The sequence below is a fragment of the Lissotriton vulgaris genome, unplaced genomic scaffold (genome assembly GCF_964263255.1).
Source record: "Lissotriton vulgaris unplaced genomic scaffold, aLisVul1.2 SCAFFOLD_3327, whole genome shotgun sequence".
Lineage (NCBI taxonomy): Eukaryota > Metazoa > Chordata > Amphibia > Caudata > Salamandridae > Lissotriton > Lissotriton vulgaris.
This window is the reverse complement of record NW_028254676.1, coordinates 167756-195607: the sequence shown is the minus strand read 5'-3', so window position 1 is coordinate 195607 and position 27852 is coordinate 167756. Positions and strand designations below refer to the sequence as shown.

General features: G+C 44.4%; 1 pseudogene across 2 annotated transcripts; it reads left to right on the top strand.

The window, feature by feature from the left end:
- Positions 1 to 27188, top strand: LOC147659469 (histone-lysine N-methyltransferase SMYD3 pseudogene; annotated as a pseudogene). Of its 2 annotated transcripts, none has more exons than XR_015307235.1 (2): positions 1 to 85; positions 24857 to 27188. The product of XR_015307235.1 is annotated as a histone-lysine N-methyltransferase SMYD3 pseudogene, transcript variant X1 (transcript). The 2 variants fall into 2 exon arrangements; XR_015307236.1 differs by lacking the exon at positions 1 to 85 and adding an exon at positions 149 to 233.
- Positions 27189 to 27852: the final 664 nt, after the last annotated feature.

Below are 27852 nucleotides of genomic sequence, written 5' to 3'. Positions count from 1 at the left end.
TTGGTGAACACGGGTGAGATCAGGCAGAAGACAGGAGAGCCCTGCTGCGGAGGACAGCGAGGGAAGGCTGCGGGAGAGCAGAAAGGTAAGCGGAGAAAGCAGCGAACGCTCGCGAGAGGTGGGATGGGGGTCAAGGGACGGGAGCTCTAGGCAGAAGGAAGGAGGAACCAACCAGATCGCTGGCAAGTTCGTTTCTTCCGTCCCGACGCGAAAGTGACATTTTGTCGCTAGGAGTAAGTTTTCGTGAACTGTTCGGACAGGGGTTGAATAACATTAATAATTTTTTTTATGTCATAGATATTAGGTAAATTGTGCTGAACAGATATGCAAATACGACAAAATAGGCACTTATATTGCATCATATGACAAGTATCTATCTACACGAGACTAAAGTGGCTACATAACATAACTTGAACAGTAGTATGAGTGTAACATAGACAGTAGCAACATAACATAAGGCACACTGCAGGTTCATCTTACCTAAAATAGCTTAACAATATAGAAAGCAAACACTGCATATTACATAGATACCTTAAAATTACATAGAGCAGCGACATAGCATGCCATAAACAACAGCATATTTGCATTTCATATAGGCAGGAGCAACATAACCATAATATAAACAAACAACAGCACCATAACATTACATATAGGCAGGAGCAACATAACCATAATATAAACAGCAGCTACACAACATAAAACACAGAGGCTAAATATTACATACCATAACACGAAATAACATAACAAGCAGCATCTACATGTTACATAACAAATTATAAAATAGCATAACAGACAGCAGCTATAAGATATAGAGCCAGCAAAAATGGATATAAACACCAGCAATATATAACATAGAGAGTAGCAACATAAAATAACCAGACAGCAGCTACACAACATATCTTAGATAGCAGTGTAATACATAGAAATCTTCAAAGGGGTCCCACTGATACTTGGTCCTGTTAAACCAACAAAGAAGAAATTGGCACAGAAGCTGAAATATAAAAGAACATCTTTATTATCCTCAAATGAGTGAGACTAGCCACACTGAAGCCTTAGCAACTGAATGAGGCAGTCTGAGGAGTGCAGAAAACGGGGGCCTTATATATGCGTAGGGTTACATAGTAAGCATATGACCAAGGGGCAGTCCTGGCTCATGTAAGCATGCAAAATGACTAAGATGAGCATACAAGATCTGTTTGCTCAACAAAGTGGGAGTAGAATTACTTCTTCATACAGCAGCAAAAATAGCCTGACAGTTATACTAGAGAAGCAGGTGCATTCTACTAGCTAGGCCCTTCTGGGCATGTGCGAAGGTGGAAGATGCTAAATATAATTTGTCTCTAGGCAGATTTCAAGAGCAGTTAACAGAAAGGTAGGACAGAGCACATGGCGAGCTCATGGCAAACAAAATGGCTGCCAGAAATACAAAATGGCTTTCACAAAGCGGATAAGATAACTTCTAAATACAGGATGGCTTCTGCTAATGCTAACCCATTGCTGTCAATTTACAATGGACAACCGTTTTAGCATTAGCTGAAGACATTCCTATGATCCAGTAGGAACATAGAAAATATTTGCACATTAATTTTTATATTTTTATCAATTTCCTAATTCATTGCTAGGTGGGCATTTTCCGTTCTAAATATTTCATTAAGCAGGTATATGTGAGCTATATGCAGGAATACAAAGGGAACGAAGCATCAGGTCATAATTAACATACAAATAGCATGATAGAGAGTTATGACCACTATTACAAACAGAATGATAATTTTTCAGTCCTAAGCAAAAGCAAATCCTAAAATCATCTCGTAAACATTTTCAGGGCTTCTATGCATTTCAGTAAGTATTCATTTTAAATTTCAGAATAGCTAACAGCACATATCTAATAAAAAAAATTCCAGTTGACTGTTACATTTTCCTTTTAAAAGGGCTAGAACATCCATTTAATGCATTCAAGGAAAGGGCAAAGTCACATTTTTCAATTGCTCAGAATTTTTTTTTTCGTGCATAATAAGTATAACTAATGCAAATATTAAAGCTACTAAACAAATTAGTACAAAAACAATCCTGGCTCCAAGGGACCAGGAGGACCACACAGGGCCATAGGAATTAGAACGAAGAGCTGCAAAGGGCTGTCCTCCTCAAAAAATGGGACGACTAAAGGGATACATTATTGACAAAAAAATGAATAAGTCCTTGGGGAAATTGAAGCCGCTGTACAACCAACCAGAGGGGAGTCTTCTCCCTGTTTCCGTTTCGGCCTCACAGGCAGGCTCTTGTTGTTTCCACGGTGGAGCTGCACAACTCCCAACTCAAAAATCACAGTCCAGTTTCAAGAAAAAAGTCTCTTCTTTCAAAATAGGGCAGTCAACCAGCAGGCAAATGATCTTAGCGATCATGTCCAGTGTCTCAGGCAGTGCACCAGTTTTCTTCACTTCAATGTAACAGGCACCAGAGACACAACACCTGTACCCTGATCTCAAGTCCTTCCCTAACTCCTGTATTGCTCTGCTGGCGCACTGCTCATTCGTTGGGGCAAAACATTGCATCTGGTGTGCTCAGGCACCTCTTGACCAACAAACAAAGGTGCAAACTTGTATTCACTTTGGGACCAGAATTCAAAGGCCTGATGCTAGGATCTCTGAAGCAACCCTTGTTTCAAAAGGGGTCATCTCAAGCAAAGCTTCCTCGCCATTCTGGTCGGTCTGTGACTCTCATCTGGGCATCAACTTAACTTCTAAATACAGGATGGCTTCTGCTAATGCTTACCCATTGCTGTCAATTTACAACAACAGCAGCATAGCAAAACATAGACAGGAGCAACCTTTTTATAGCATAAACAGGAGCGGAACAACATAACATACCGCAGCACCATATTACATTCCATAAAATAACATGAACTGACAGGACAACAGCTGCATATTACCTAACAGAACAGACAGCAGCAACGTATTACATACCATGAAATAACAGGACAGCAGTTACATATCATATAACAGAACATAAAATAACAGAACAAATAGCAGCTACATATATAAAATTAAATGACATGACAGCATCTACATTGCATAAAATAATATCACTAGGAGGACTTTGGGGTCCATCAACCGTGCTACTGTGTGATGCTGCAGTGGTCTCAAGGATTTAGGTATCAATTTTGATACAGGTGCAGTAGCACCAAGACCCACATTTTTTTAAAGAGCCCTCTGCACCCCAGTTATGGATGTTTTTACTACTCACCCATAGTAGGCAACAGAGGGCCCATATCCCACAGGCTTCTATCCTACTGTGGATACATTCGAGAAAATGCTAAAAATGCATCTTTTCAATATTTAAGCCACTTGCTATCTCCCCCCAGCTCACAGAGCCCGGAGGCTCCTTATGGAGCAGCTGTTGCAATATACAAGACTGTTCCAGTCATTCAATTTCATGCTTGCAGTAGGGCTCGTTACACACTTGCTACTCCACTGGTGCTCGCCGATCCGTAAATAAGAACGAATGGGCAGAGGTGCGGCCTTCAGCTTACCTTCAACCCATTCCTACATCTCCATCTCTGTCCTCTCATTAGAGATGGACCAATTGGTGGTTACATGTAAAAAGCCAGCAGCAGTGCAAGTGCTAGTGATGTTGGGGCCCATGAAATGGATCGTGGTGCGATGCGAAAGGATACACAAATAGAAGCATCAAGGTCTTTCCCGGCTCAGTCATTACACACCTACAGCAATTTCAGCCAAGACTGTTACAAAGCTTCGGTAAATGCGCAGTGCAGCCCACTGATTAGTGTTCAGTCAAATAAAAGCTCTGTTGTGAATCCTCGCTCGGCTCATTATCCTCCAACTCTACCTTGATTTTCACTACGTCAAGAAATCTAGTTTTTTCCAACTCCAAAGCATTTGATTTGATTTGTCAATTTATAGAGCGCGGGAATGCCCGTGGGCGTCTTGGCGCTATGACAGAACCTCATCTCATAGGAACGGTTTCTAGAGTTATGCAGAGAATAGCCAGGTTTTTACTTCCTTTCTGAAGGATTTCAGTGATGGGCAAGTTTTTATGGCAAGAGGCAGCTGATTCCAAGTTCTTGCCGCATGTACAAGGAAGCTTCTTCCACCCCAGTTAGCTCGCCTAAACCTGGGGACACTAATTAGCTTTAATTGGCCGGATCTGAGATGTCTCGTTGGTTCATATATTTTTAAATGTGATCTTAAAATTTGTGATCCAGTTCCCTGAAGTGCCTTGTAGGTCAGGCAGAGTGATTTAAATTTCACTCTTTTTTCAATTGCCAGCCAATGCAGGGTTTTTAGTTTGTGACTGATTGGTTCAAACTTAGGTATGCCTAAAACCAATCTGGCTGCTGCGTTTTGTAGGCGTTGTAGTTTAGCTATGATTTTTTTCATCGCTCGGGCATATAAACCATTTCCGTAATCCAGTCTTGACAGCGCTAAGGCTGTCACTACTGTCTTACGCGAATCCTGTGGTAGATAAGGCAGTATTTTTTTATCATTTGTAAAATATACCAGAGTGTTGATGACAGCTTTCTGGCTTGGGCTTCAAAAGATAGATTGGTGTCAAGAGTGATTCCCAGATTCTTCACTTTTTCTGATGAGCTTGGGCATCTACCTAAGTCATTAGGCCACCATGCGGGCGACCAGATGTTTGTGTCACCCCCTAATATCATCACCTCACTTTTGTCTCCATTAAGTTTCAGACAATTTCTTTCCATCCACTGGCTCACCTGTATCATACATAATTGAAATGTTTCTGCTGTGTCTTCCACATCCTTGCTGATGGACACCACAATTTGTGTGTCGTCAGCATAGGATATTGGAGTGAAACCACAGCTTCTTATGATTTATGCAAGGGGGGCCACGTACAAATTAAAAAGGGTGGGACTCATTGAGGATCCCTGTGGGACCCCTCATGGTGAATTAAAGGATTTAGATTTTGCTTCTCCTACTTCTACCGAAAAAGTTCTGTTACTAGGTAGGATGCGATGAGGGTGCATGCTGAATCATGTATTTCTGCATTTTTCAAACGAGTTAGGAGAATCTCGTGACTGACCGTGTCGAAGGCCGCCGATAGGTCGAGTAATATCAAGGCGGCCTTCGTTCCGTTATCCAGCAGTTTCCTAAGCTCTTCCACAGCTGTAATTAAGGCGGTTTCTGTTCCATGTCCTTCACGGAAACCAAACTGAGAGTGGTCTAACCAGTTTCCATCCATCAGATAACGGGATAGCTGTTTGTTTAAAAGTTTCTCTAAAATCTTTCCAGAAAAAGGTATCCTAGCTATAGGTCCGTAATTACTCGGTTCTTCACAGTCCAGATTTGATTTTTTTAAAAGTGGTCTGATTGATATCTTTTTCCAGTCGTCTGGAAAGATATTAGTTCCATTTATTTGAGCAAATAATTTTTCTAATACCAGACTCAATTGTTCTGCACAGATTTGCATTATTTTGGGTGGACAAGGGTCCAATGGTCTGCCTGAGTTGGTGGTGAGTAGTTCCTTCTGGATTTGATCTAATGTTGGATTACTAAATTGGAACAATGTAGATTGAGCTGATTGTTCCCCTGATTTTATAAGTTGTGAGATAGCCTGATCAGCCTGATCTGCCATGTCTGTGTTATGGCTTTTAAAAGATTCGTAAACTGAAGATACTTTGTTTACAAAGAAATCACCTAGTGTGTTACAGAAATCTGATGTCATTTCTTCTGACCTGCTGTTTTCAATTTTTGAAAGTTTTTTAACAGTAGAGAAGAGGGTTTTACTGGAGTTTTTTGACTCGTTAATTTTTTGGACGAAGTATTTGCTTTTCTCTGTTTTTTATTAATTTTCTATAGCTGGTTAGGGCTGCTTTATAATCTTTTTTTTGCTGAGCGTCGTAGTTGGATCTCCACTTTTTTTCTGCTCTTCTACACAACTGTTTTTGTTCCTTCAGAACTTCTGAGAACCATGGTTGTGAGTGGGTCTTTCTTTTAAACGTGACTTTCTTTTGTGGGACAGTAATACGGACTGCAATCTCCATCCACTCATTGAATTGTTTACAGGCTTTGTTGCTGTCTGCGTCGAGAGTTGGATAGGATGAACAGAGGGTGTCGATAAAGGCTTGGGGTTGGACCTTGGACCAGTCCGGATATGTTTTTTTTTTATGGCTTCGATAGGTCTTCCTGTCTCTTGTGCGACCTCTAGTGAAAAGGAGACCAACTTGTGATCTGACCATGGGATCATGAGAGTATCGATGTTATTTAGATTCTGACATGATGTAAAGATCCCGTCTAAGGTATGGCCTGAACAGTGTGTATTTAAATGTACTTTTTGTTGTAAATCAAAGTTTGCCATTTATTCTTTAAATGACTCTATTACTTCCTACATCCTTTCAATTGACAGAAGTTTCAATACCTCTAAGCCAATCATCAATTTCTTGAGAAGTGTGACCACATTTTAAAGAAAACAATCAGTTTGTATTAATTTTCACATGATATCAAGTTATATATTGATTTCTCATATAAATCCAATTGGTGCTTATTATAGTTGCTTCGTACAAAGCTCAGCGGATCAAATCGACTACTGAACATAAAGTACCATCGTGTTTTTTTCCCCTTCCATTCGCCATACAGCTCGTTTTTGTGATGTTTAACACTTTATTACATTTATAACATTTTGGTCATTTTTTTTCAAAGCTGTACATTTTCTCAAAAGTGTGTGTAACTTGTTCTTCTCTTCCAGTTTTTTCGTCTATAATTATAAATAAAAGCAGGGTAAACCTTGCGTAGGGATCAACAAATATAACGATAACAGGTGTTAAAAGTTGGCTATTATTCTGGGTTGTAATGGTTTCGCCTGGGCACCTTGGCTCTTGTGTGAATGTTTGTACATAGTCAATCACTATAGCATAGTGTTAGTTGGGCTGCGAGGGGTGGCGCCTGTTGTTGCTGTCTGCTAAATCTTTGCTGTTTCATGTGTAATTGTTTTTGCCAAATTCAATCGCCTTTCTCTTTCTTATTTGGTCAATGTAATTGTTGGGGGCGTTGAGGGTTCGTCTCTGTTTTGGACCCGGGACAACTCAGTTAGAATCACATCCCAGCTATTGGCAATGGGGATCTTACATCGCCCCAGTGTGTCTTGTCTATGAAGCGATATGCTCTCTGCCTTAGCCCAAACGATCATAAAGCGTCTACACATTTCTATGTGCGGGGGATGCAGAGCCTTCCACTTTCTAGTGGTCAGTCTTTTTGCTGGCACAATCCCTATGTCGAGGAAACGGGACGTTACCTTATTGTTACGGTCCCCTGCGGTATATGTAATATGTATTTGTGCCATTCTGGGGAGAGGACTCTGTTCGTGCAGTGTGCCAAATCCTCTGCTACTGCTTTCAAGTTTTCTGTTAGAGCAGGGCATTCCCAGAGCATGTGTAATAGATCTGCATATTCCTTTCAGACATCATGTCTCTCCACATCTGCGCGGTCTGCGCTGGCTGCCAGTGGCTACCAGGATCGAATTTAAGGCTCTGACCCTAGCTTTCAGGATGCTACAGGGTAGCTGTCCTAATTACCTCAAATTGAGACTTCCCTGATAACAGCAGGCGAGGTCTCTTCGCTCAAATTCATTGAACCTGTTACATGCTCCACGAGCCTTGAAGGCTCAACTCAGGGGTAGGACCTTTTCCGTTAGGACAGTAAAACTGTGGAATGACTCTCTATTCAATCTGCAACTTCAGAGACTTGTTTTAGGAAGCTATTAAAGACGTGGCTTTTTGCTCAAAAAATCTAAATCACTTTCTTTCCCTCTTACATCTAGCTACTCACTTAGCGCCGGGACACCTCCATGTGAGGTAGCTGTTCGCGCTTTAAAAAATTCAGTATTATTATTATTATTATCTGTGAGCGAACATCTGGGGCATTGAGTGTCTTGGCGCTTGAAGTACTGGTTAATCTTTGCTGGTGTGAGATATGCTCTGTGCATGATAAATAATTGAATCCTGAGCACAGGCATATTTCTAGGGACGTGTGTGTGACTCTGTAATATTGAGGAACATTCTGAATTTGAAAACTGTCGGCTCATCTCAGTTTCCAAATGATGTCTTAGAGGCGTCAGATCAGCAGCTGTATGGTGCCGTAATGAGGCTGCAAACCACTTGATCAAGTGACCTCCCTGACCAATGACATGTATATATTGCATGGTAAGGTGTGTGACCGGTTCCGCAGATAAGTCCCCCGATGTGGTTGCAAGTGCTGCCATGAGTGAACGATGCAATAAGAATTGTCTAGGTGTTAATTCCTCTTCTTCCACATGTGAAGTGTGTGAATGCAGCGTCCCTTCTCAGTATAAATCTCCTACGTCTTGGATTCCTGCTTCCGGCCAGTGCTGTAATTCTGTCGCTGAGGTGACTGTTTTGCCCCTGGGGGTTCCTTCTAGTGCAAGGGCGGGTGTGTACGGAGTGAATGCTCAGGTCATGTATAATACTCTATGAAAGCATTCATGTGCCTCCCGGTGCAGTAATAAGTCTGGAGGTTTAGTTCTTGCACAGGGGTGGAAAAGCTTCCGCAGGTATGGGAGTTGCTAGGGTGGGAGCGTGGTGGCCATATCTTCTCTCTGCCTATCTGCCATCCATCTGGCCACCCACTGCAGTTGGTCAGCCAGGTAATACTGTTCCAGATTTGGGACTGCTAACCCACCTTGGTTGACTGGTAGATACAAATTTCTAATTGCCACACAATATCTTGATCTGTGGAAAAATACGCCTTTTTTAGGGGCTCACTGCTGCAGGGGTTCACCCTTATCAGTCCACTGGTCCTTAAACCAACAAGATAGAGATTGGCACAGAGGCGGGAGTATAAAAAAAAAGTTTATTAATCACTTATGAGTGGGACTACATCGATACAGCACCCTCGGGCACTGTATGAGATAGTACAAAGAATATAGAGACAATGGGGTTTATATACCTTGTTTGTTGATGTATAAGCATGGAGACTCAAAGAGGAGGTACAATCATCTACAAGAATAACTATCAACTAACATGGGCAGACAAAAACCTCATACTCAGCAACGTGGGAGGGGACATAGGACAGCTTAGTCAGTTGAAACAGCCTGACAGTTACATTCTAAAGCAGGTGCATTCTAGCAGCTACAGGTCTTTCTGAGCATGCACAGTGGTTTGGCTCAGTACTGAAGGAGGTAACTACAGTTGATGACTCAAACAAAATAGGAAGGCAGGCAACAGTGAGGATGTCAGAATCACATGGCTAACACATGGCTTATGCAAATGGATGCCGTAAACAAAATGGCTTCAGCTTATGCTAACAGTAATTCCTGCGATTTCCACAGACAGTCCTTTTAGCATTAGCTGAAGACATCGCTCTGTAATAGAGGATACATGAAAATTATCTTCCATATTAATTAGCTTCAACTGGCTAATCTCTTGATCAGTTACTAGTTGAGTATTTACTTTCGGCCCATTACGTTTAATGATGTACATGGAATGCAAGTAGAAATACATAGGGAACAAAGTATTGGGCCTCATTGAGTGCACAGGGAGCAGGAACACAGAATCGCAATAAATATACATAAGGCGGATAATAACTTCCAGCCCCAAACAGAGAATAATGTCCAGATCCATCCAGTCCAAGTCCATGTCCCTGAATCGGGTGGATTTCAGTGGCTATTTTATGTAATTTAGAAATTGCCTCAAAAACTGAAGGGGCTTGTTCAGGGATATACACGCAGCAACTGCTCCCAATGATGCAGAATGCTCCACCACGGTCCGCTAAAACCACATCACGGACCATCCTGTTTTGAAGCGCCACAATTCTTGCAATTTGTAGTTCTTCCGTGACTATTCCAAGTGCCACGGCTGTCAGATTGGTTACAGCCTCTACAACACATGTCAAGCGACTTATTTTTCTACTGTTTAAGGCCTCACCAACAAAGAATAGTCCCAAAATAAAGTAAACATACTGCTGCAGTGCAGTATCAGTTTGATCCATCTCATCATGATTTATTGTTCTCTTATATCGGTTCTTAGAAATGCCATTATACAATTTATATTCTTTGTGGTAGGATGTAGGAGCCAAAAACACAGGTGGTGATAAAAAGGACACGTAGCAGCTACCTGACCACCCAATACGTAGGTGGTAATACCCTTTACTTCCACAAATAAAATATGTGCTGTGTGATGACAAAAAACTACTATGTTTAGTGTTTTAGTGCAATCACTTTTCCCCACAGGAATGCTACCAATACTGCTCACACATAGGTCTGCTTGCGCTCTAGTAACTGTCTCAACTACAGTCTGAAGTGTTGTAAATGCATAAGTAGCAGATGTTGTGCCACCCAGTATTTAATCTGTGCCTGTGCTTTACGGTGCTCAGCACTGGCACTTAATTGCCAGTACTAGGGCTTATGACTGTCTGCCACATGGTAGTGGTGTCTGCCAATTTAGGTACGAGCACAGCAACTTCTTTTTAATGTTTCAATCCAAGTTTCCAATTATTAGTATTTGTCTCCAAATCCATTCTTATTGCTTTGGGGGCCTATAATAATATGAATTGCCACACTTTTAAGAGTTTGATGATTAGTAGTGTGTTGGTGCTGTCGTTGGCAGTGCTGCCAGGGGCATCGGATGGTGCAAGCTCTAGTGTCCTCCTGTCGAGGACCCCTGCACTAAATTTTTTTCAAATTAAGCACTGGTTCCACAGGGCAATTTCAAGCTAGACCCATCAACCCACAGTTCCCAGTCAACACTAGAAAGGGGCGTATCTTGTAGGTCAACATGACCCTTTGTTTGCTCTTCAGTAAGGAATATACAGTCATGTGACTCTTGTAACTGAGGCTGAGTAGCTAAAAATGGCAATAGTGTAGCAAGGTTTAGGGTCAGACATCTGTTCAATTTGATATGTGGGCCCAAAAGTGTCAATTCTTAACCTTTCGAGCGAGCACTAGTTAAGTGTTGTGTTTTTGTTTGGTTCAGAAGAGTATCAACTGCATGGGGAACTAACACAAGCAATCTGTGTGACAAGACTATTCCGTCACTCTGACGTATGGCCACAGCTGTCGCCACTACCGCTCGAAAACACCCAGGCAACGCACGAGCGACTGGTTCAAGGACAGCTGAAAAATAGGCACGGAGATGCTGCTTATCATCGTGTGTCTGGGTTAAAACCGAGATAGGGTAGAATGATTTTACACTGTATAATATGTGCTGTTGCTTCTTCTGATGGTTTTACATTGTTTTACATGTGTCTTTTGTATATCTTTGATGGTCAATTCGGCTGAAATAAAGATTGAATAAATAAAAAAAACGAGATAGCACAACCGTCCTTCTCGTGTACATAGAGTGTGAAGGCCGTAGTGTAATCTGGAGTTCCTAATACTGGTGCAGAACAAAGAGCTTGACGTAACTGCTGAAAAGCATTCTGAGATTCAGTAGTCCATGGGAGAGGCATCGGAGTGTCTTTAGTCAAAAAGGGCCAACAAGGGCTCAACAATGTGGGAAAAGCCAGGAATCCACTGCCTACAGAAAAAAGTAAGGCTAATCAGTGCACGAACATCCTTCTGAGTACAGGGCACAGGTGTGTCCAAAATAGTTTAAATGCGATCTGGTGTGAGTGCATGTCCCTTCTTAGACAGGAGGTGACCTAAATAGGTAACCTGCTGTCTACAATTTCTTTCGAGAGACCTTGTGATGATGGGATGCAAGAAATGAAAGCAATAACAGTGTTCCGTCTTCACACTGTTCAGTATTATCAGCTGCCAACAAGATATCATCGGCATATTGAATAAGAGCCACCACTTTTGGCACAGGGAAATAATCAAGCTGTCTTTTTAATGCCTGGCTATAAATGCTAGGACTCTCTGTATACCCCTGTGGAGCTCTACAGAATCTGAAGGATCGATTATTCAAAGTGAAGCCGAACAAGTAACATGTCAGGGTGACTAGGTATCGAGAAGAAAGCATTCTTCAAATCGATCACACTGAATGTAGTTGCATTAGGAGGAACCATAATAAGAAGTGTTGTGATGTCAGAGACTACTGGATATTGAGGAACGACTATCTTGTTTACCTCTCACAGGTCAATGATAAATCTATAAACCTTAGTATCTGTGTCTTTTTTCAAAATGGGAAGAATAGAGCTATTACAGGTATTATAGGGGACTTCTTCCACAACCCCCACTCTGATCAAATCCTGAACAAAAGAGATTTTATATTATGGCAATCGAGGCAATGAAGCACCTTACTTTACTTGAATACGTACTGGTGGGATAACCATATGTCCCACCTCGGTATCAGATGTAGCCCACAAAGAACTAGGTAACGATGCTATAGCAACATCCTCTTTAATGAGGCAAGACCTTTCAACATTGGAATAGTTGTCATTTAAAATAACACGCACACCTTCTGGGAAAAATGCATTGTAGCACGAAAATGTTTGAGCATATCGATACCCACAATATTATTCGGTGTGTTATGGGAAAGCAGAAATGGACATGCTGCGGTGAATTTATCAAGACTAAATGCAAGTGGCTGCGACTGTGGGCTAAAGGAAGTCCCATCGAATCCTATCAATGTTATCATTGCGCCAGACAGGGGAGCCCTAGGAACCAATTGTTTAGACAGAGCACTACGAGTAGCTCCTGTATCAACCAGAAAACGATCAGTAGAACCCAAAACGTTTGCATCGACATAGGGCCCCCATCTACTGGGACCTCAACTGGTTCTTCACCCCATCCTAGGCATTCCTATGCATAATCAGAATCCTTAGGGCCATCAGCCAAGTATTCAGACATTTGGTACTGGTTTTGTCTGTCAAAGGTATTAAAATAAGTAGGATTAGATTCAGCTGCCTCATATCTGGTACGATAATCCATGCCTCCCCTATTTCCTGGGTTCCCTGGGTGACCTGTCATACTGCCTCTACCCCGATGATACTGCTGACCTTGCAAAAGGGGGCACTCAGAACGCCAATGCCCAATTTCCTTACAATACGCACATTGATCAGAAGACAAAGTTGTTTGAGGGAAAGGAAGTACACCAGGGCAATACATCGGCCGCCCACCTCTCGTACCACCTCTAAACGGTGGACCATAGACTTGAGCCAACATGACTTTCATTTTTAGATTCTTTACCTTTTTATCCTCCTTGACTTTCCCTTCCAATGCCTGACACTCATAATACTAGGCCATAGTTAAAAGGGAGACGGGGGAGGATGTAGTCCAAAAATTCTCAGTGGCCTTCAGGCGATTAGCTATTTCTGACAACATGTTAGCGACAAATTTGTGGATGAACAGATGCTTACCCATGTCTTCTGTTAATGACTAATGACTGCCCACTAAAGTCATGGAATGTTTCTTCGATTCGTGTAAAGAAATCAGAAACGGACTCATCCGCCTACTGCTTGCAAGACGCTAATGTAGCCCAATCTATTTTCTTAGGGGGTATAAGAGTTTTCAACTTAGTTACAATGGCTTTGGGAAGATCTAATATCACTTGTGGTTTCTGCACAGGCGCTCTACCAGCATCTAGTCCCTCTAACTGCACCCAAGTATCACCATAAGCTACATTATCATCTACCTTCTGAATCGATCTACACATATCAGGGGGTAAAATAAGTCCAAAGAACATGTCAATATTAGGCAATGTCAAGGTGCAAGAACTAATAGCTCCTTCTACCTCTTCATAAAAAGTGGCTGGATTTTTGTGTGGATCAGGCAAAGCAGCTTCAAGAGTCTGCTCTACTCCAAGGGGTATAGACACAATAATAAATGAAATATCCTTTTGTGTTATCTGAAGTTTTATCGTCACTTCTTCCAGCGCCCTTTGGAGGAACACAGAAAGGTGCAGGTGCACACCTCGGTTTCACAGTAACTACAGGATTACCAGTGTCTGTATCTGTCCCTGTAGCTCCTTCTTGGTGTACTGGGATCTGAAGTATTTTCTCAGCTGCTGCTTTCTCAGCTGCCTTTTCTCCTCTTGTAGTCGGAATACATCAGCGCGCAACTTAACCACTCGCCTGATTAGATCAGACACACGTGAAGGGAGAAAGGTGCTATTGTATAACTGTTTCTAATCAGGAACTTATACCAAGATGCTCTAGAGTTTTGGAATATTTTCTAAATTTAGCCATTTTCTCACAAGTAAATGTCTCTAAAAAATATAACTGCTCTAATTCTGACCATTGCTGAATCACAACTAGAATCTCTGAAACAGGGTCATGCCCATAAGCTGCTTTACGGGCAGCGGATCTAAGAGTGTCCTTATGGTCCGTGGTTAAAGTAGAGCGAGTTGTCCACCTGTCTGATTTATCCTTATCTTTCTCATCCGCAGACCATTGCTCTTCATCAGACACTTCATTCTCAGGGCCACTAGGGAATTTTTACGGAGGCGGAGGTCTATCTAACAAAATGGAATCATCTTGTGGTCTTTTAAGCATGGGATAAAGGGGGCGCCGAATAGAGTACTGGCCAGTTACCTCTAAATGATGCTCCCTGTCTTCTTTCTCTTTTATTTCCCTCCGCTCTTTATTTTTCAATTCTAATGCTTTCTGGTAAATTGACTTGCACTGTTCTTTTTTTGCTATAGATACTTCTTTCCTTACGCTCTCATTCACCTCTGTCTCCCACATTTGTACACAATCAAACATAGCTTGTCAACTCTTTTTCCTCAATAGACACTGCTCAACATACTGAATTTTTTTAAGGTCAAATGACCCATTGACAGGCCATCGTAGATCTGGATCCTTTTTAGTGTTTTTGTTCCATAGTGTACTATACATTATGGAAGAAATACCGTATTTAATGTACATAAACATATTAGGTGTCCCCTCTAGGGGAGCCAGCTGAGTACTTTCTAAATCCATATTGGTACCACCAAAAATGCAACACATTCTACGAAGTGCGCTAGGAGCAGGCATGCCAAAAATATTACAATCCAATATAATATTATAGCCAAATAGTATTTATCCTGAGTATATAAAAAGTGGAGAAAAATCTCCTCATTACCTGCCTTTATCTACTGCAGTAAATAAACAAACAAAAACAGAATCTTGGTCAAGCAAATCTAAAACAAGAGTGTCGCTTCAGCAACCTTACCAAACCAAAGTCTTCAACCTCCACCTGCCAAGCTCTGGGTCCGGCCATCACCTGGAGGGTCAGATCGGGAAAACCCGAAAACACATTGGTCTGCAAAGATAAAAGGTCTTCTCGTGCAGGGTACCTCCGCAGGAGACTCCTGCCCTCCATTAAGATCACACTTTCGGATGGCTGCATCTCCGATGAGTCCCTGTTCAGGCGCCAATATGTGGAAAAATAAGCCTTTTTTTGGGGCTCCCTGCTGCAAGGGTTCACCCTTATCAGTCCACTGATCCTTAAACCAAGAAGATAGAGATTGGCACAGAGGCTGGAATATCAAAAAAATACGTTTGTTAATCAGTTTTGAGTGGAACTTCATCAATACAGCACGCTCTGGCACTGTATGAGATAGTACAAGGAATACAGAGACCATGGGGTTTATATACCTTGTTTGTTGCTGAATAAGAATGAAGACTCAAAGAGGAGGTACAAGCATGTACAAGAATAACTATCGACTAATATGGGCAGTCAAAAACCTCTTACTCAGCAACGTGGGAGGGGACATAGGACAGCCTAGTCAGTTGAAACAGCCTGACAGTTACATTCTAAAGTAGGTGCATTCTAGCAGCTACAGGCCTTTCTGAGCATGCGCAGTGCTCTGGCACAGTACTGAAGGAGTTAACTACAGTTGATGACTCAAGCAGAATAGGAAGGCAGGCAACAGTTAGGATGTCAGAATCACATGGCTAACACAGGGCTAATGGAAATGAATGCCGTAAATAAAACGGCTTTAACTTATGCTAACAGTAATTCCTGCAATTTCCACAGAGCTACCCCATTAGAATTCCCTGATTAGTCTCTCTAAGCGGCAGAAAAGGAATGGGGGGATGTGTAATGGGAGGTTTGTGAAGTAGTATAAGAGCCTAGGAAGGATTACCGTTTTTGTCATTGCTACCCTTCCCAGTACTGACAGTGGCAGAGTTTTCCAAAAGGCCATTTGGGACTGGACTGCTGTTATGGCTTTGCCTAAGTTGCCATCTAACAGATCTGCCGGGTTTCGGTATACGCGCATTCCAAGGTAGCAAAATGTGGTAGCGCACCACTGAACTTGTTCTCTCTTCAGTGCATTTGGTTACTCAAGGGTTTAGTCTCTGCTTGTGCTGTGGCTTTTCCCGGTTGGGGCTTCTATTACCAGCTAGAGGTTTCTGCAATTAATTTCTTTACCGCACTTAGTCCTGGCCTTTGCTAAAGAGCGAGGGTCTCCTTGTCCCTCTTATTGGACCTTGCACTATTTCTCTTCTGAGCCCGTCCGCTTCTCCGCTGCTGTCTAATATCCACTCTAATTCTATGTTGTCAATCAATCAATCAATCGTGCATTTATAAAGCGCGCTACATACCCGTGAGGGTCTAAAGGCACTGGGGGGGGGGCTCTTCGATCGAAGAGCCAGGCCTTGAGAAGTCTTCTGAAGCAGCTCCTGGGTCTGTCGTAGGCTGGTAGGGAGGGCGTTCCAGGTCTTGGCGGCGAGGTAGGAGAAGGATCTGCCTCCGGCGGTGCTTCTCCGGATATAAGGAACTGTGGCGAGGGCGAGGTTGGCAGAGCGGAGGCTACGGGTGGGGGTTTGGAAGCTGAGTCGGTCGTTGAGGTATGTGGGTCCGGGGTTGTGTAGTGCTTTGTGTGCGTGGATGAGGAGTTTGAAGGTGATCCTCTTGTTGACGGGTAGCCAGTGTAGGCCTCTCAGGTGGGGTGTGATGTGGCTGCGTCGGGGGACGTCGAGGATCAGACGTGCCGAGGCGTTCTGGATTCGTTGTAGTCTTCTCAGGAGCTTGGTTGTTGTTCCTGAGTAGAGGGCGTTCCCATAGTCGAGTCCGCTGGTGATGAGGGCCTAGGTGACGGTTTTTCTCGTGTCGGGAGGGATCCATTTGAAGGTCCTGCGGAGCATTCGGAGGGTGTGCAAGCAGGATGCGGAGACGGCATTGACTTGCTTTGTCATGAAGAGGGCGGGGTCGAGGATGAACCCAAGGTTGCTTGCATGGTCTGTGGGTTCCGGGGCAGTGCCTAGCGATGTGGGCCACCAGGAGTCGTCCCAGGCTGATGGGGAGGGTCCGAGGATGAGGACCTCCATCTTGTCTGAGTTCAGCTTCAGTCTGCCGTCCTTCATCCAGTCGGCGACGGCCTTCATTCCTCTGTGGAGGTTGGCTTTGGCGGTGTGGGGGTCTTCGGTGAGGGATATGATCAGCTGGGTGTCGTCGGCGTAGGAGATGATGTTGAGGTTATGTTGTGGTGCGACGTGGGCGAGCGGTGCCAATAGATATTGAACAGCTTCAGGTTGAGGGAGGATCCCTGTGGGACGTCGCAGATGATCTCGGTGCTTTTAGAGCGGAAGGGTGGGAGGCGGACGCTCTGGGTTTGGCCGGGAAGGAAGGAGTTTGTCCAGGCCAGGGCCTTCTCTTGGATTCCGGCATCGTGTAGGCGTGCTGATAGGGTGCAGTAGCAGACCGTGTCGAAAGCTGCTGATTGGTCCAGGAGGATGAGGGCGGCTGTTTCTCCTTTGTCCATCAGATCCTGATGTCGTCGGTGGCGGTGATGAGGGTGGTCTCGGTGCTGTGGTTGCTGCGGAAGCCGGATTGGGATGGGTCCAGGATGTTGTTGTCTTCGAGGTAGCGGGTTAGCTGTTTGTTGACAATCTTCTCTGTCACTTTTGCCCGGAACGGGAGCAGGGAGATGGGTCGGAAGTTCTTGAGGTCCTTGGGGTCCGCCTTGAGTTTCTTCAGTAGGGCGTTGATCTCGGCGTGCTTCCAGCTTTCCGGGAAGATTGCTGTCTCAAAGGAGATGTTGATTGTTTTTCGGAGGTGGGGTGCGATGGTTGTGCTGGCTTTGTTGAAACGTGGTGAAGGCAGGGGTCGGATGGGGATCCGGAATGGATGGAGTTCATGGTTTTGATGGTGTCTTCGTCACTGACGTTGGACCAGGTGGTCAGGCGACTGGTGCGGGTGGAGGTCGCAGGGGTGGTGGGTGCCAGGGGGTCGGAGTTGAAGCTGTCGTGGATGTTGGTGATTTTGCGGTGAAAGGAGGCCAGGGAGTCGCACAGGTCTTGTGATGGTGGGATGTCGTTGGTGTTGGAGCTGGGGTTCTAGAGTTCTTTCACGATGCTGAAGAGCTCTTTGGTGCTGTGTGCGTTGTTGTCTAGGCGGTCCTTGAAGGCGGTCCTCTTGGTGGTCCTGATGAGTTGGTGGTGTCTGCAGGTGGCGTTTTTGTGGGCTGTGTGGTTGTCTGGTGTTCGGTCGCGGAGCCATTACTTCTCCAGCTTCCGACAGGTGTGCTTGGAGGTCTGGAGGTCTTCGGTGAACCAGGCGGCTTTCTTGTTGGTGTGGTTGTTTGTGGAGATCTTGAGAGGGGCGAGGGTGGTGGCGCAGTCGTTGATCCACTGTTTGAGGTTGGTAGCGGCGGTGTCTGGGTCGGTGGGGTCGGCGGGTGGTCTTAGGGTGAGGGTGGTCAGTTGGTCCTTGGTGACCTTGCCCCAGCATCGGCGAAGCAACTTTGGTGCGGTGGTGTGTGGTGGGTTTCCTGAAGGTGAAGTGGACGCATCTGTGGTCGGGCAAGTGGCGTTCGTTGGTGTGGTTGATGGAGACGTGGGGGCTTGTGGAGAAGATGGGGTCCAGCGTGTGTTCAGCGGCATGGGTGGTTGTTGTCACGAGCTGTTTGAGTCCGAGGTTGGCGATATTGTCGATCAGGGCGTTGGAGTTGGCGTTGTTGTTGTTCTCGAGGTGGAAGTTCAGGTCCCCTAGGAGGATGTAGTCTGTGGAGGCGAGGGCGTGGGTGCTGACGAGGTCGGCGATGGTGTCATCGAAGTGTGGTCGTGGTCCGGGTGGTCTGTAGATGAGTGTTCCTCTGAGGGTCGTGTTGGGGTCGGTGTGGATCTGGAAGTGCATGTGCTCGGCAGTGGTGAGGGTGTCTTCGATGTTGGTCGAGACTATGCGGGTGTCCTTGTGGATGATGGCGATTTCCCCGCCGACTCCGTTGGTGCGGTCCCTGCGGGAGATCTTGTAGCCCTGTGGGATGGCTATGGCGATGTCTGGTGCTGAGGTGGCGTTCAGCCAGGTCTCCACCAGGAAGGCGACGTCGGGGTGGTAGAGTCTAGGAGGTCCCAGAGCTCGATGACGTGCTTGCGAGTGGAGCGGGTGTTGAGGAGGATGCAGCAGAGGTGGTTGGGTTCTCTGGTTGGTGGCTTGGTGGGCTGGATGCTTGTGAGTCTGCAGTTCCGGCAGGTGAAAAGCCCTTGGGTATGCTTCGGGATGGCCAGGTAGCAGGGGTGATCTTGTCCGGTGTTGAGTGCGTGGAGGGTGCTGGAGTCGTAGTGCAGTCTGGCGTTGCGGAGGGCACGGATTCCAGGGGTTCTGGTGCTGGGCGCGGTCCAGGCGCGGACAGGCGAAGACGGGCTTGCCTTTGGGGCGCCTTTGACGCGCCATCGGCACGCCCGCTGTGCGTGTCCGCTGCGTTTTCGCGCGGCGTCCTCCATAAGAGGCGAAGTGGGAGGGAGGAGCAGCTGGGAGGCGGGAGCGGGGCGACCAATGGGGACGGGACGCAGAGGAAGGGGGCGGGCCACAGGGGAGCAGTGGCAGGAAGCGGGGAGCGGGGAGGGCACCGAGGGCAAGGGGCAAAAGGGAACGGGTACAGTGCACTGGCAAAATACAGAACAATGCAGGATATACAGTAGCAAGAAACTGATGCAGTCACCAGGACGCGGGAGCAAGCCCGCGGCGGGCACCTGGCAGCGGCAGCAGTGGGGTGTCACGGGTGCACAGCAGGAGCCGTGCTGCGTGAGGGGCGACCTGACCAGAGGTCAGTGTCAAGGGTCACACTCACTGCAGCGCGGCATCCTCCATAAGAGGCCAAGTGGGAGGGAGGAGCAGCTGGGAGACAGGAGCGGGGCGGCCAATGGGGACGGGACGCAGAGGAAGGGGGCGGGCCGCAGGGGAGCAGCAGCGGGGAGCGGGGAGGGCACAGAGGGCAAAGGGCAAAAGGGACCGGGTACTGTGAACAGGAAAAATACACAATACAAAAGACAAAATAGAGAACAATGCAGGATATACAGTAGCAAGAAACTGAGGCAGTCACCAGAACGCGGGAGCACGCCCGTGGTGGGCACCTGGCAGTGGCATCAGTGTGGTGTCACGGGTGCACAGGAGGAGCTGTGCGGCGTGAGGAGCGACCTGACCCGAGGTCAGTGTCAAGGGCCGCACTCACCGCCGCGTGGCGTCCTCCATAAGAGGCCAAGTGGGAGGGAGGAGCAGCTGGGAGGCGGGAGCGGGGCGGCCAATGGGGACGGGACGCAGAGGAAGGGGTGGGGCCGCAGGGGAGCAGGGGCGGGAAGCAGGGAGGGCACAGAGGGCAAGGGGCAAAAGGGACTAGGTACAGTGAACAGGAAAAATACAGAATACCAAAGACAAAATACAGAACAATGCAGGATATACAGTAGCAAGAAACTGAGGCAGTCACCAGGACGCAGGAGCACGCCCGCGGCGGGCACCTGGCAGCGGCAGCAGTGGGGTGTCACGGGTGCACAGGAGGAGCCGTGCCGCGTGAGGAGCGACCTGACCCGAGGTCAGGGTCAAAAGTCACCGAGCGGAAAACAGAGCGGGAAAACACAACCCTGAAGCAGCATCGCAAGCCCAACCTCTCTAAAAGGGAGGAAGGACGTGTTGTAGTGACGTTGTTTGCCTCCCGCCCTTCAGCTTGGCCCTGACTCATGGTCCTGGGTTACAGTTCCTGCTGTGGGAATTAGTTGTATGGTCTGGAGTGTCCTTGGCTGCTGAGTGCCCCTATGACCTTAGCTGCGCCTTGTGTGGCTTGTCTCGGGCTTTCGCTCTGCCCACCACTGCTGCTGCTCTTCGTCACCTGGGTTGTCTTGCCACATCACATGGGGCTCTCAATGGCAGCTCTTTTTGCTCACTGTAGGGGTTTCTGGCTTCCCTTTGTAGTGTCTGCTGCCCGTTGTGCGGTGCGTGCCAGGTATTTTGAGCGCCTGTGATCAGAGGGCCCCCCCGCCCAATACACAGCTCGGAAGTTGTCAAAGCTGCTCTCTCACCCAAGCAATGCCTACCTGTGGCTCCGATGAGTAGGGTTAGGGAAGGCATTGCTTGTGTGCATAATAAAGAATTGAATCTGGCGCAAGGGCAAGTGCTCCTCCCCTCCCTTGTAAAAAGCTCCTGGGGCTTTAGTTTGGCTCCAAATGTATTGTGTGCATGTTTAACAATATGCACACAAGACTCTGACATTGGTCAGGCAGACTACATTGATTTTTGTAGAGTGGTGTAGGGATCAACCGACCTTGATTTCTTGTAGAGAAGCCAAGGGAAAGGCCTCGAAACATGTAGACCAGGGAGGAAACAGCCCATTATAACATACATCCTTCTCTCCCCATTCTTACTAATACCAGCTATAGGGAGTATTAAAATGTCGTTTATACACAGACAGGCATTTTTTAACTCACTACATTTCTTCTAACCCTTCCACTCTCACACCAACACATAGTATCATCTAACTAATAAGTGCTCCCACGTCTTCGTCGGTCGCAGCACGCCCGTCCTGCTGCGGGCGGGAAGAACCCCATAATGAAGGATGCCACTAAGGGACCTTTTGGTGGGTTAGAGTTATTTTAACAAAACTTTCTGTTTTCCTATACATCCTTAAGAAAACCTACAGTCTTCTAGTCACTCAATTTAGAACCAATCTTGAAAGGATATCATTTTTCTACAGGTAAAGTGTGGACTTTCTTTGTTTTTTCACGGAATGTATATTTGAACCAGCATTCGTGTCACTAGAAACATCAACTGGTGTCTGGACCAACGGTGTCTGTGTAAATTTCTTCAATCTCAAATCCACTGGAGTAGAGGTTGGACCATTTATCCCTGCAAGGATAGCTAAAGTGTGTGCCTGATTTCCTCCACTACCTGGCTGGTATCAAGGGACTGACTACAGACCTATAGTTACTGGTACATTTAATGCATCTGGCGCATTGTGAACAGTCTGATTAGTAGCATTTGATTTTTCGTTATTACTTCCCATTGGTTTGAAAGGCACATCAGGAATTTTTCACAGAAATTAGTTTCTCAAATTTGGAGGCTGACTTTCATTATAAGGTGGTAGACGATTTTTCAATGACTCATTTACAAATTTGAAATCTAATTCATCATCGCTATCCAGCCGCGGCCAGTGCAAGTAAGAGCGGTGGGGCTGGGTGGGGGGGATTTCGACGGACGATGACGAGGGAACATCAAATAAATAAGATCATTTCCCTCATCATCTTCAGTCGAAATACCCCCCCCCCCCCACCCACCCAGCCCCAGCGCTCTTACCTCCACGGCCACAGCTGTCCCTATCTCCAGCCAAAGCTAGTGTTTTTGTCTCTTCGAGGTGTATTTTCTTTCTTTTACACTTCCTCCACCCCCTTCCTCTGCAAATAGTACAGGATACACAACACAGTATGACGTAGTCAACCTATCACTGCGCGGCGTTACACCAATCGACCAATGCCAGCGCAGCACACTGTGACATCAGTCTCACTCGTGCAGCGGCTACCCCTCCTTTACAATCCTTTGAGCGTGCACTTTCTCTAAGCAAAATCCTCACACAATGCAAGCTATTTTCAATAAACTCTGTCTGCTCCTCTAAAGAAATGATAGATCCTTTCACTTGAGAACTCTAACCAGTTACAATGATCTAATCTATTTAACATACGCTCAATTGAAACCTCAACCAGCGCGTTCTCACTCAGGCTGATGCAATTACACCTCGTGCACTGAGAACACTTGTAACAACCGCAACCCTTAATCTCACAAAGATGTTTCCCTTCTCTTATTGGTACTGCAGAAGCTAATAGACGGTGTCCCACCGAGAAAGAGTCCACAAATGTCACTCACAGTGTATGCATCAGTCCGAAAGGAAGGCACATGAAATCTGCAAAGTTCTGAAAGGCAGTATCTATTTCAGAAAGTAAGCAAGTTCTGCCAAATCTGTAAAAGTCATCTTCTGCCTCATATGCTGTATCTCCGCTCCCCCCCCAAAATATGCTTCTTCCCTCCAGGTCAATGTATACTATATTCCTGTAGTTCCGTTTGTGACACCTCCTTAGTAACATCATCGTGTCAGACCACTCAGTCCACTTGTCAGTCCATGTAAGATGATTGTCGTGAGACATAAAGAAGACACATATTATAGAAAGGGGTGGTGCAAAGCACATACTTTGACAGAGCATCTGGCACATGTGAACTTCTGAATGATGATGCTTTAGCATTAGGCACATGAACGAGTTCAAGAAGACAGTTTCCCAGAGCAAATGTTCCCAGAGTGTCAACATTGTAGCAAATAGTCCTGGTAAGCAAATGAGAATTCCTCCGATAAGACAGAATCTCGCTTCACATTGTTTGTTTATGAAACTTTCTCGTAAGTGTAAGGAAGCACAGAATAGGGAATAAAACAGGCCTACAAGAAAGTCAATTTAAGATGTGAAGAACATAAAACAACAGATATATACGTTTCATAAAAGGAAATAAGTATTCTAAAACTCTTTCAGCTTCTATTCAGATTATTGTTCTTTATTGAATTTCAGAAATCTCATGTAAGTATGCAACATTACTGCATTTTCATAGTAATAACATACAGTCATTTCAAATCATGAAATATTATCGTTTCAAATGATTTACAGTAGTAAATATATAAAGATCATAATATGAAGGTTTCTGAACAGTTGTACTAAATATGAAAATGCAGCACCACTTTTACTCTTGTCATTTTCGGTGCAGATTTTAACATATGCAATGATAAAATTCAGAATGAAACCTTTCAATATCACTTGTAATTTTATCTAAATCACATTAGATTACATTAATTCTTCACACCCATCATTATTTCGATAAGAATGGTTAGTAATATTATAGCACCTAAGTACATCACTTTTACTTTTAATACACATTGAAATAGCAACTAAAACTGATTAAACTAGGATTATATTATTCCATTATTTAATGCATGTGATTCCATCTATTCTACAATGTATCTGTATGCTTTTATGATACAGTAACTAAGTTCTATCACATATTAATTGGCATGACTCTTTTATGTGTGATTAGCGCACGTCAATTTGTGAGTTACCCAAAATGTCTCACACTCGATTTAGATATATATATATATATATATATATATATATATATATATATAGAAAAAAATGGTGCTACAAACATCGTGAACAAGGCAGCAGTGGCTCCTGAAACGCATAGATGTTATCCTCGTTGAAATAAAAGCACAAAAGTGTCTGTAACTTTACCTGGAGTGCCGAATGATTATTTTTAGACCCACGAGTAATCTCATAGCGGATATATATATATATATATATATATATATATATATATACTGCTCAAGGTTTCCACCTGGTTCGCCAAAGAAACCTGCAAGGAAACTGAGCGTTAATATATATATATATATATATATATATATATATATATATATATATATATATATATATATATATATATATTCAAAGGATCTAGCTGCTTTTCAGCTGCATCTTATTCTTACATTCACAATGTTGTGGTAGTTGAAATGCTGCAGTTGATATTCTTGTACTTCAATATTTTTAACTCTGATATTCTAACATACAACCATAGCCTATTGTTTGCTGCATTAAGTAATCATACTAGATAGTAGTAAACACTGTAGGGTATAATTTCGTCATCAATTTAACTGTCATGACACTTGGTGGCCAGTAAACAATTGTAACTCATTATCTGTCTTTATTCACAGCGAAAGTGTCCAGAAGATTGTTGCTGTTCATTCACCTCATGACCTGAGCTTTCACACTCAAACATAACAGTGACCGTCACTGAAAAAAAAGAACAGGAAAGCTTCACGCCCTCTTCAGACAGTCTGGTCTCTAGTTTCAGCAGATCACAATTTGATGATGAGCCAGTTCCCTACTATGACGCGCAAGATGGAGAAATTTCAGAGTGTTGGCAAAGGAAATGGGTTACGGGCTACTGTGCATATGTCACCCGGAGAAGTGCTGTATGTTGCTGAGCCTTTTGCCTACACTGTCAACAAGCAAGGAAGGGGACTAGTGTGCGAGTGCTGCCTGCGCACTACACAAAAACTCCTTCAGTGCTCTCAGTGCAAGTTTGCCAAATACTGTAGCAAAGCATGCCAGACAGAAGCCTGGCTTGACCACAAGAGAGAGTGCAAATGTCTAAAGAGTGCCAAGTCTAAATTTGACACCGACACAGTCAGGCTTGTTGGCAAGATTGTCTTCAAGATGAATCGAAAATCACCTTGTTCTTCAGAAGAGCTCTATTCTGTGTCTGATCTTGAGTCTAATTTTGGAAAAGTAAGCAAAGAATATAAAAATGAGTTTGAATTATTTGCAGACATGTTAAAGATGTATCTAAAAGAAGAAATCTCAGATCCCTCCCAGTTCCTCGCTGATATAAACCTTCCTGACCTCTTTGCGAAAGTGACCTGCAACCGTTGCTCAGTTGTTAATGGAGAACTGCTAGGTATTGCAGTTGGTCTGTATCCGAGCATGTCTCTTCTCAACCACAGTTGTGAGCCAAACTGTACGACCATTTTCATAGGACGGCACCTCCACTTGCGGGCAATCAGAAAGATTCAGGCAGGAGAGGAGCTTACTATTACCTATATTGACCAACTGATGCTCACAGTAGAACGGCAGAATCAGCTCAAGGTAAAATATTGCTTTGAATGTGACTGTCGTCTGTGTCAGACACATGCCAATGATGAGAGGATGCTGGCAGGCGACAGACAAGCTTCGAATAAGACCAAGGACTTGGTATCAAAAGTGCTTGAACTACAATCAAAGAAACAGTGGGGGGAGAGCCTAGCTCTGTGCAGGGCTCAATTAGAGAGGAACACTGGACTAGTTCCAGACGAGAACATTTATCAGCTAAAAATACTGACTTATGCTATGGAGGCCTGCATGATACTCAATTTACCAGAAGAAGCTTTGCGCTATGGATACAGAGCTCTGGAACCCCTTAGACAATATACTTCAGGAATCAATGCTTCGCAAGCACTGCATATGATGAAAATGGGCTCATTACTAATGCAGCAAGCCAAGTTCCCTGAATGTATGTCTGTGTTTCAAGAAGCATATGGTATTATGAAAATATTTTATGGCAAAGAACATCCAATGACACAATTACTGATGAAGATACCAGGATGTTAACAAGGCGACTAAACACAGTTTTTTCATCTCTTCAACTGTGCATATTTACGAAGTACAGAACAATGGTGATACTTACAATTACACACATTTTTTCCATCACCCGACCAAATAGATATCCTATGTTTATATCCTTGAAATAAGTGACTAAATTGGTCGTTCTTTTCACTTTCCTTCTGTACTTCCTTTTGTTGTGATTTTAGTGATCCATACGAAATCCGAACCACATCTTTCCCCCCTGTGATCAAGAGGTGTTGTGGTAGGAAGGATATCCAATTGATGACACTGGCCTCTCTTGGCAGTTGATGGAAATCTGACCATTTCGTAAAGGTCGCTTTCTTGTCTATTAAGCATATCTGTTGGGGTTCTGTACTCTTTTTGTGTGGCATGTAACTAGTTTTTTTTTCTCCCCTTTTGCCCCTGCTTTTGACCACCAGATTTGTTTGTAATGGATATCATTTAAATTGGGGATTAAATCTGTGAGTTGGTCGGTAAACTGTCCCAAGGACCCTCTTCCCTTTCTGGATTCGTTAGTTATATTATATAGATACTTAAAATTGAGCACTACATGTGATTTCCTTTTGCTTAGTGTGGCATTGCTCTTAGGTAGAGCTATTTCAATGAAAATAAATCGTTTTTGGAGTACACTTCCAACATGTAGGAATGCTCATGTGGCATAGATTTTGAATAGGTAGAGAAGGAAGGAGGAAGAGAAGGAGGGGGTAATACATCCGTATGGAGTGCCTAACTAGTTGAAATGGATGTCTCTGCTGCAGCAACATGCCGTATTGTCAATTAAACTGTTCAAAATTGAAACTGTAATTTGCTTGCATTATAGAGAAATATGGGTGTTTGTATTAATGTAACTGTGATGACAATAAAGGCTAAAAGAATCCCTCCTACTCAGTGTAGTCCATGAAGGAAATGTTTAATTTCTGACTCAAACTGACCCCTTTTCAACGTGCTAAGGTCAAGTGGGAGTAACTAAACAGAGCAGCCAATTAGAGAGCACAGGAAGCAGGGAACAGATCATACAGAGGAAGCTGAGAACAGTTTTGGCCCTGCATACTCTCATAGTGTTATCAAGTCTGTCATTATTTCATCTGTTCACCCTGTTGCTAACATTCAAAAGCATATGATAGCGACATTTAAAAAAAGTGAATGGTTGACACAAATTCATCTCGGTTAGACTGTACTGGATAGCATTCAAGTTTATATGGAAAACACAGATTTGGCCTACTTCTCAAAGTAGGTGATATGTTGCTTATCTGGCTGTAAGTTATTAACCACATATTAGCTTTCTGCCATGGTAGTGGGCTGTTCTGTTAAAGTTCCAGCACTCAGTGGGGTTCCAATGTTCGGTACTGTGTGGGCCTGTAAAGCTGCCAGTTGGCGCTGGAAGTCAATGACCCACCTCACTATGCTGTTTAATAAATGCCTCTCCATAGTCTGACAACCTGTGCCTTATCCCATGTTTTGTGCTACCACAAAGTGATAATGCACAGACTGTTAAATCCAAATTCGTTATTTTGGCCCAGGAGGGTCATTTGGGCCAAACACTGAC